Source organism: Temnothorax nylanderi, unplaced genomic scaffold (genome assembly GCF_030848795.1).
Source record: "Temnothorax nylanderi isolate EJ_2023f unplaced genomic scaffold, tnyl_v1.0 TNYL_tig0302_pilon, whole genome shotgun sequence".
Taxonomy (NCBI): domain Eukaryota; kingdom Metazoa; phylum Arthropoda; class Insecta; order Hymenoptera; family Formicidae; genus Temnothorax; species Temnothorax nylanderi.
This window is the reverse complement of record NW_027249364.1, coordinates 157,214-164,139: the sequence shown is the minus strand read 5'-3', so window position 1 is coordinate 164,139 and position 6,926 is coordinate 157,214. Positions and strand designations below refer to the sequence as shown.

General features: G+C 35.2%; 1 long non-coding RNA gene across 1 annotated transcript; it reads left to right on the top strand.

Moving 5' to 3' along the window:
• The first annotated feature begins 3,483 nt into the window (after window positions 1–3,483).
• On the top strand, window positions 3,484–4,499 carry LOC139780872 (uncharacterized). Its single transcript, XR_011720363.1, has 2 exons — window positions 3,484–3,948; window positions 4,045–4,499. It is a non-coding gene; the product is annotated as an uncharacterized lncRNA (long non-coding RNA).
• The last annotated feature ends 2,427 nt before the right edge of the window (window positions 4,500–6,926 follow it).

Below are 6,926 nucleotides of genomic sequence, written 5' to 3'. Positions count from 1 at the left end.
GTGTACTAAAACCGCCGTACTTCCTCTTAATGGCAGGTTCCGTAGAACATTTCAAGACAAAAATTTTAATACAAAAATGTCGAAGCTATATAATAGTTTTCAAACGGGAAACGATTATACTTGACGTATGACAGAGCTGAGATTTCGCGCGTTCAGGCATGGCAAAGTGACAAGTGAAAGAAGTGCTATGAATGGAGCGCCCTTTTTATGATATTATAATTATTGTATAAATTTACAATAAGGGCCAAAGCACATAACATGGCGTAGCGATATACGACGGTTGTAGTCCCCGACCTGACAGATCAGGATACGCCAAAGCTTGTGCGTTACTTACGTCCACGACTACGACTGTCATATGTGCTTTGGCCCTAACACTGTCATTTATATGTTTTCTCGCTCTTCCACACATTGCAATAATACAGTTTTTTTTACGAATAATGGATGCAAGAACTAAAGAGATCTAAAAAACAATTCAATTAAAAATTTACATATTTCAACTTTAGCTGTAAAAGTAGTCGATCAATGTTACTATGAAGATATCTACTATGCTACGCTGTGCGAGACAAATAAATTGTAATAGAATTAGGTTTGACATTTATTTAGTTTGCATTTTGGAATATTTTGGAATGTTTGCAATAAAATACAAATTGTAATTGTTTCAGTAGAAAGTAATTAAATCAGTAATTAAAAATCAAACATATTTAACAAGTTTTAATTGTAAATTAAAAGATATCTTTACAATCTTTACAATAAATGTTCAAAATGACCACCATTGCAATACATAATTGTGCGCGTCGTAGTAGACTATTTGTTGTATTAATAATTATTTCTGGTGTTATTGTAGCGATTGCTTTAATTATTTTTTTTCTAATTCCTCACGATTATTAATATGCAGCTTATAAACATGTTCTTGTATATGACCCCATAAAAAGTAATCTAGTGGCGTTAAATCGGGTGACCGTACTGGCCAACTTATAGGACCATTACGTCCTATCCATCTTCCTGGAAATTTTTCATCAAGAGACTGGCGCACACATCTTGCATTATGTAGTGGTGCACCATCTTGTTAGAAAACGAGCCGTTGTCGTTTATTTAATGGAACATCTTCCAACAGTTCTGGTAAATTGTTGTTTAAGAAATTGTTACACATGTTGCCATTAAGCTTTACAGGCATTTCAAACAATCCAATCTGTAATTTAATGTTGAAGATATTACATCATTTATTACATAAGCTATAATACATACAATAAACAAACCAGAGATGTATTGATAAAAATTAAAAAAAGTGTGCAAATTAGAAATTAGCACATTACTTCCTCATTACTACAGATCGCTATCATTGCTCATATTTTATTTCGCTCACATAGCTCCTCTTATGAGGAAGCTTGTATTTTATTTGATGCATAATTGTTAGTATTTATTAGTTTGGCTTTCTTATAGAAGAAGCTTTATGAGCGAAATAAAATAGGAGCAATGGTAGCGATCTGTAATGATGATGAAGCAATGTGCAAGTTTCTAATTTGCTTTTTTAAATTTTAAATTTAACCTTTTTATGAACTGAAAAAGGGTCAGCTTAGTAGCACAAGTGGGGTTTTATATTTGACGCAATGTCAAATCGATGTTGACTTTGGGAGTTTAGGCTACATGGTCCATATATGGACTTCGCATATGGATCTTTGATCGCGTATAAAGCTGAGTCTAAGCAACCAATCTTAAAGAATTATATATGAAACAGGGGTAGAAAAGACTGAAGGATACAGGGTGATTCGAAACCTTTTATCCTTCAAACTACAGATTCTTGACACAATTCTAAGACAACTTTTCCTCTTGTAAAATTGTGTCCAATGCTTACTTTCCAAGATATTAACAAAAATTTGTACCTTATTACGGGCCGAGTACAGGAGGTAGGCAGGAGCGGCGCAACTCACCGTTAGATGCGGACGTTTACGTCGGGTGCCTGCTGCGATCAGCCGATCGACGCACACAAGCTGCGTACCAATATTTACTGCCAGCATAGAAAATGTACAGTTTATGTTACGCACACCGTAAATTTTCAGAACTGGCAATAACATTGGAAAACACATACAATGTTTACGCGAGCGTTACTTCTGTAGTAACTTACGATAAGTCCTTCGCGTAAACGGGGTTTTGTAGTAAATTTACGATAATTCACTCCGCGTAATCGAGTGAATTATCGTAAATTGCTACAGAAGTAACGCTCGTGTAAACATAGTAACAGCCACAACGATACGCGCACACACATGCAAGCACGTTCTACCTTTAGTTCTCTCTTTTTAACTCACTCACTAACTTCACTTTCTTTACTTCACTTCAATTCACTTCACTCTCTTTACTCAAATATTAAAAAATATTCTTTTACGAATAAATACACACTTACTACGTTTACGCGAGCGTTATTTCTCTAGTAACTTGCGATAATTTCTCCACGTAACCGGGGTTTTGTAGTAACTTACGATAATTCACTCCACGTAATCGAGTGAATTATTGTGAGTTATTACAGAAGTAATGCTTGCGTAAATGTAGTTGTCGATCTCTGTGTTTACAGCAAGATGCACTGGGTATCCTTTAAGTGTAGAAAGGTGTAGTGGTGCGCGCCATCTCTAGGCTCCCGACGCGTATCTTTTCGGGAAACCGATTTCACGATACACTCGGTACTAGCGCTATCGAATGTGAATGTCTGATTGGTTAATGCCTCCGAATTTTAAACGCGGAATTCTTCTTACTTCGCTTCCAGAACAGATTATTATTGCAAACTCTGAGAGAATGTTCCTCGTAATAAAATATTTGGGTAAATCTGAAGAATAGTGGCTTTCTCACCGATTTCGTTGAACTTAGGCTTAATCGACGCGTTTTTGCACAAAACGACCGAATCTGGCAGAAAAAAGTGTCGCTCTGCCTCGCGAAGCGAGATATTAAACGTAAAAGTTGACAGGAATCAGGTTATGATTCCTGTCATACCGACGAGCTGTAGCGACTACGAACATCCCCTGCAGTCATATGCGCATGCTCAGTGGCCGCACGCGCATGCAGCAGATCACGTGACAACTGTTTGGTTGGTAAGTCAGAAGTGTAACATAATTCGAAATGATATTATTTTGTTTTATTATAAGTTATCGTGCCAAAATGCAGCTGCACGAGTTTTTGGCAGTGACTCACGATAAAGACAAATTAATAAATTATTTAATAGAACATAATGTTATAAGCAACGAAATATATTGTCCGAAGTGCAATAATAAATTAAAGTTAAACAGAGATAATTTCTCATTTCGTTGTCGGAAAGTATTATATGAGAAAAATAAACATAAAAAATATGTGAAGAAACAATGCATATTTAAAGGAAGTGTTAGATTTGATACATGGTTCAGCAAATCTAACTTAAGCCTGGAAACAATATGCAGGATGACTGCATATTTTATTATGTTAAGATCTCCGAGACATATGTTTTTGTGCACAGAGTTCTCAGCACTCGGTTGTTGACTGGATTTCTTTTTGCCGAGAAGTAAGTATAATTTAATATACTTAATACAATGAATATATGTTCAATAGATATATATTTATAGAATTTGTTATGTTGATTTGTTATAATAGGTTTGCATATATTGGGCCGAAAAGAACTCAACGAAACTTGGAGGGCCCAATATAATCGTCGAAATAGACGAAGCAAAAATCGGCAAAAGAAAGTACAATCGTGGCCGAATAATCGAGGGAAAGTGGATTTTCGGTGGATACGAACGTGGCACAAAAAAATTTTTATTGTGCCAGTGCAAGACCGCACGGAAAAAACTCTGCTTGAGCTGATCAAGGAGTGGATTCTACCTGGGACGACGATAATGTCAGATTGTTGGAAGTCGTACAACTGTTTAAACAGTGAAGGCTTCCAACATCTAACAGTAAATCATTCGATGAATTTCGTCGACCCAGATACCGGTAATTACATTGCAAATATATAAAGAGCAACATATGCATTCGAAATACACAACACTAAACTTAGCATTACTAATTTCTATTTGTTTGTCTATTCAGGAGCCCACACTCAGCATATTGAACGTGTTTGGAGAGAAGTAAGGGCTAATATCCCATGGTATGGAACGCGTTCTTCGCATTTAGTGGGATATTTAGCTGAATATCTCTTCAAACGCGTTCATGTTTATGAAGATCGCTTAAGCAGTTTTTTCCGTGCAATTGCAGAATTGTATCCACCGAAGACTGTGGACGATGAAGCAGATGTCTCGGAGGCTACATAATTACAAGTTTAAGTTAGATCTGCTAAACCATGTATTAAATCTAACACTTCCTTTAAATGTGCATTGTTTCTTCACATATTTGTTACGTTAATTTTTCTCATATAATACTTTTCGACAACGAAATGAGAAATTATTTCTGTTTAATTTTAATTTATTATTGCACTTTGGATAATGTATTTTGTTACTTATCACATTATGTTCTATTAAATAATTTATTAATTTTTCTATCATAAATTATATTAATATTATTGCATCCCTACTCGTTAATATATCCTATATAATATATCAAAGTACATGTGTGAGCGGGGGGGGCTTCGCCCCCCCTGCACCCCCCATTGTGTGAGTAAACCTAGAAGTGTGGGCGGGGGGCTCCGCCCCCCGCACCCCCATGCACGTAAGCCTCACTTTATAAATTATAAATTACAAAGCGAGGTTCACGTGCATGGGGGGGTGCAGGGGGGGGCGAAGCCCCCCCCGCTCACGCTTAAAGCGAAATACATTTCCTACCCGGGCACGCCGAAGGTGTGTCCATGGGGGGGTGGTGCGGGGGGGGGCGAAGCCCCCCCTGCCCACCCATCAACCCAACCCACACTGCCCAGTGCACGGGGGTGCGGGAGGGGGCGGAGCCCCCCCGCCCACACTCCTAGGTTTACTTAGAGACCCTCAAGGGAGAGTCTGGAAACCCAACGTTCACTTCCTGATTGGTGCAGCCATTTTGCAGCAAAATTTACTAGATGTTACATTTTGGATGAGTTTAGATCAACAACTGAAGTTACGAATCTGTTATTATTTGAGGTTATTAATACGAGGTTAGAGTAGAGTGTACATATGTACAGGCATATATTAGAAAATAAATTAAATGATAAACGATGACGGGTTGTTGCGTGCCAGAACGTAACAATAGTTCCAAAAAAGGATTTATAATGAAACGCTTTCCAAAAAATACTACAAGAAGAGCGTTGTGGGCAGCATGCATTTCAAGGCTAAACTGGACACCGACTGATAATACATACATATGTGAAGTAAGAAATAAAACATATGTGTATAATATATATTAAAGTAAAAAGTTTAATAAAGTTTAATTTTATGTTTATAGGTACATTTTTCAGATAACATGTGAGAAACAACTCGTGTTGATGGCAAAAAAAAATTAAAACTCAATGCAATACCTACTCTTTTCCCAAATTATTTAGTAAAGAGAGAATCTTTAGTAGAGGTTGTAAAACAAATAAAATATTCCTTAAAATATTTTGTATAAATAGAAGTAAAATAATAAATATGATATTTTTCGTTTTTTAGGAAAAAGATCAAAATAAAAACAAAGATGAATACGAAGCTACAAATGTTGCAGAAGATAAAAATGAATACGAAGCTACAAATTTTGCAGAAGATGAAAATGAATACAAAGCTATGAATGTTGCAGAAGATGAAGATGAACACGAAGTTATGAATGTCATAGAAGATGAAAACGAAATATTAACCGTAGCAGTAAGTCAAAATGTCCAAGATGAAAATAATACGAACAGTAATATATTTGTAAAAAAATATCAACGTTTAATAAAAGCACACAAAGTTATGAAAAATAAATTTAGGCAACAGCAAGCTAAACTTAAAAAATTAGAAAAAAATTAAAAGATGATAAGAATAGAAAAATGTTAGAAAAAGTGTTTAATAGTGACCAGATTGAATTTCTGGAAAGAGACGGGAGAAAGATTAAAAGCTGGTCTGCTGTTACAATAAAAAAAGCATTGAAGTTAAGATTTACATGTGGAAATAACGGTTACGAAGAACTGATTAAACAGAATATACCATTACCATGTCTTAGAACTTTACGAAAAAGATTAGAACATGTACAATTTCATAATAGTATTGATGATAAAATTTTTGAGTATATAAAACTGAAAGTAGATGGTTTTAAAGATAATAATGACAAAGAATGCATGCTTACCCTTGACGAAATGGCTATTATGCCAGGAACTTCATATGATGTTTCCAGTCATACCATGATTGGAAATACAACTTTGCCAAATAATACAGGTAATGTTGTACATGCTACGCATGCCTTAGTGTTCATGATTGCTGGTATAAGTAGCCGATGGAAACAAACTGTCGGATATTACTTTACGTCAGATAGCTATGATGGTTCATTATTAAAACCTATTATATTGCAGATAATTAAAAAGGCTCATGCAATTGGTTTGTATATAAATAGTGTCACTTCTGATATGGGACCTGTTAATATGGCGATGTGGAAAGCATTTGATATACATGCTGGCCGACATTCCACATGTAAATTTTATTGTCAACATCCTGAAGATCCGCAACGAAAATTATTTTTTATTGCAGACGTTCCACATATTTTAAAGAATTTAAAATGTTGCTTAGCAAATAACAAAATTATAGAACTTCCTCTTGAATTTGTAGATAAATATAAACTTACATCTAATCTTGTTAAATGGGAACATTTTATTCATCTTGTTGCTTTACAAGACAATTTAGATTTTTTGCTAACTCCAAGAATAAATAAAGATGATGTACAACCTAGTGGACATTTCAATAAAATGAAAGTATGTAAAGCAAAAAATCTTCTTAGTAAAGATGTAAGTTCATCGCTTTATTTTTTAGCGAATGAAGAATCAAATTTAGATTTTAATACAACAG